Genomic DNA, 3,555 nt, shown 5'->3' with positions numbered 1-3,555 from the left:
GGTTTCCTTTGCCCACTCTGGTTCTTAGGAAGATGTGGTGGCTGTGTGTTGCCTGGTAGGGAATTTTGGGATAAAATGTGTTTTTAGGGATTGAGGACTGACAAGCAGAAATGAGGATGGGCTCCAGTAGGGATAAGGGGGGTCCCCTGGGAATGAGGGCAGAGAGTAAGGAGAAGCCACACTGGGTAGTTGGCTACCCAACTAGGCATGACACTGGGGATTGGATTTAGAGAACAGGAGGGAAAATGAAGCTCACCTACCTGCTCTAGTGTATTATTTGATTTCCTAGAAGGCTTGGCTGGTGGGTTCCCAGGGAATGCTGCTGGAGTTGAGGCCTGGGAAAGCAGGATGAGTAGAGGGAAGACTGGTGGAGAAGCACTATATGACCCATTGGAGATGGGGATAGAGAGGAAGGGAATGTTACATCAGGTGGTCTGTTACAGTTTGTAGGCCTGTGAGAGTGGGAATTGGTTATGGAGCAGAGGATGGAGGGGTGAAGATTTGCAGCTAGCTACCCAGTTCCCTAGTCTGAGTCTTGTATTTATTTCCAACACACTGCTGAACTACTCTGAGTATTTAGGCATGGTTTAAAAAGAATAACAAATATTTAAATTGGACAGGAAGTCTATGATAGTATGATTTTTTTTTAACACAGAAAATTCTGAGTGCTTTAACAAAAATCTGTTAGGTTTAATAAGTGAATTAAATAAGAATATAGGATACAAAACCAACATACAAAAATCAGCTTCTCAATCCCATTGAAAAGATATGCAAAAACCATATCTAACTCAACTAAAGAAGCGAATGATTTTTATACTAAGGACTATAAAATAGTGATGAAAGAAATTAAGAGATATAAATAAGTGAAAAGATATCTCCTGGTCATGGATCAGTAGAGCTAATGTCAAAATATTATTACCACTTAAAGCAATCTATAGCTTGAGTTTAATCTCTATTATAATTAAATGACTCTTCACAGGATAGGAAAGACAGTCCTAAAATTTGTAGACTTAGAAAATACCTTGGCTATGTAAAACATCTTAGTAAGAGTGAAGCAATAGATACAGTACTTTCTGAGTTGACTTACAAGTATGTAGTAGTCAAGGTAGCATGTCAACACCATAAAAATGTATGTATGTATGCATAAGTGTATCTGTTCCATTGTGTGTGTGTGTGTACTGAATAAAAGCACCAGGCATGAACTCATTCACATACATCTAACCAATTGTCAGGAGTTAACAACAGGGAGTCTTTATTCTCTTCAACAAATTTCATGAGAACATTGGTTAGACAGCACATAAATATAATTTGAAGTCATAGTTTATCTTACATGTTATATCACCATCAACTTAAACATCAGACATGGACCTATACAGATCCTCAACAACAACAGGACAGTTTTGTGACTTGGCTCTGGCCAGTGAATGCCAGAAGGAAAGTAGGACTGAAGGATTTCTAAACAGAAAGGAAAACAGCAAAGCGTGAAGATGGACTAGAGAAGGCCATTGTAAGTCAGACAGCTGAAGGAATTTACAGCAAAATGTATATAGAATACATAGTACTCAATAAGAAAAAAATCCACATAGTCTGTACTAAGTAAGTAAGGGGTCTCAAAAGACATTTTTCTGAAGATATACCAATCTTTTTTTCATTAGATATTTTCTTTATTTACATGTCATACGATATCTACTTTCTCAGTTTCCCCTCCAAAAAAACCAAACCAAAACAAAAAACAACAGCAAGAACAAACCCCTGTTCCCTCCCTCTTTCCCCCTCCCCCTCCTCGAAACCCCAATCTCTCCTGCTTACTGGCCCTGGCATTCCCCTACACTGGGGCATAGAACCTTCACAGGGCCAAGGGCCTCTCCTCCCATTGATGATCGACTTGGCCATCCTCTACTATACATATGCTGCTGGAGCAATTGGTCCCACCATGTATACTCTTTGGTTGGTGGTTTAGTCCCTGGTTACTGGTTAGTTCATATTGTTGTTCTTCCTAAGGGGCTGCAAATCCTTCAGCTCCTTGGGTCCTTTCTCTAGCTTCTTCATCATGGACCCTGTATACTCAGTCCAATGGATGGCTGTGAACCTCTACTTCTGTATTAGTTGGATACTGTCAGAGCCTCTCAGGAGACAGCTATATCAGGCTGGATTGTTTTTCCTTCAATCTCTGCTCCATAGGTAGTCTCTGCAAATCCTTCCATGGGTATTTTGTTCCCCCTTTTAAGAAGGAATGAAGTATCCACATTTTAGTTTTCCTTCTTCTTGAGTTTCTTGTGGTTTGTGGATTGTACTTTGTGTATTCCAACCTTCTGGGCTAATATCCACTTATCAGAGAGTGCATACCATGTGTGTTCTTTTGTGATTGGGTTACCTCACTCAGGATGATATTCTCCAGATCCATCCATTTCCCTTAGAATTTCATAAATTCATTGTTTTTAATAGCTGAGTAGTACTTGATTATGTAGATGTACTACAATTTCTGTATCCACTCCTCTGTTGAGGAACATCTTGGTTGTTTCCAGTTTTTTGCTATTACAAATGAGGCTGCTATGAACATGGTGGAACGTGTCCTTATTACATGTGGAAGCATGTTCTGGATATATGCCCAGGAGTGGTGTAGCTGGGTACTCTGGTAGTATTATGTCTAATTTCCTGAGAAACTGAAAAACAGATTTCCAGAGTGGTTGTACCAGCTTGCAATCCCACCAGGAATGAAGGAGTATTCCTCTTTCTTCACAACCTCTCCAGCACCTACGGTTACCTGAGTTTTTATCCTAGTCATTCTGACTGGTGTGAGGTGGAATCTCAGGGTTGTTTTGATTTGCATTTCCCTGATGACTAAGGATGCTGAACATTTCTTTAGGTGCTACTCAGCCATTCGGTACTCGTCAGTTGAGAATTCTTTGTTTAGCTCTGTACCCATTTTTTATTGGGTTATTTGGTTCTCTGGAGTCTAACTTCTTGAGTTCTTTGTATATATTGGATATTAGCCCTCTATCAGATATAGGATTGGTAAAGATCTTTCCCCAATTTGTTGGTTGCCATTTTGTCCTATTGACAGTGTCAAAAGCCTTACAGAAGCTTTGCAACTTAATGAGGTCCCATTTGAAATTCTTGATCTTAGAGCATAAGCTATTGATGTTCTGTTCAGGAAAATTTCCCCTGTGCCTATGTGCTCAAGGCTCTTCCCCACTTTCTTTTCTATTAGTTTCAGTGTATCTGGTTTGATGTGGAGGTCCTTGATCCACTTGGACTTGAGCTTCGTTCAAGGAGATAGGAATGGATCGATTTGCATTCTTCTACATGCTAACCACCAGTTGAGCCAGCACCATTTGTTGAAAATGCTGTCTTTTTTCCACTGCATGGTTTTAGCTCCTTTGTCAGAGATCAAGTGACCATAGTTGTGTAGGTTCATTTCTGGGTCTTCAATTCTATTCCATTGATCTACCTACCTGTCACTGTACCAATGCCATGCAGTTTTTGCCACAATTGCTCTGTAGTATAGCTTAAGGTCTGGGATAGTGATTCCACCAGAGGTTCTTTTATTGTTGA

This window comes from Mastomys coucha, unplaced genomic scaffold (genome assembly GCF_008632895.1).
Source record: "Mastomys coucha isolate ucsf_1 unplaced genomic scaffold, UCSF_Mcou_1 pScaffold22, whole genome shotgun sequence".
Classification (NCBI taxonomy): Eukaryota; Metazoa; Chordata; class Mammalia; order Rodentia; family Muridae; genus Mastomys; species Mastomys coucha.
The sequence above is the reverse complement of the archived record's forward strand: the minus strand, read 5'-3'. Positions refer to the sequence as shown.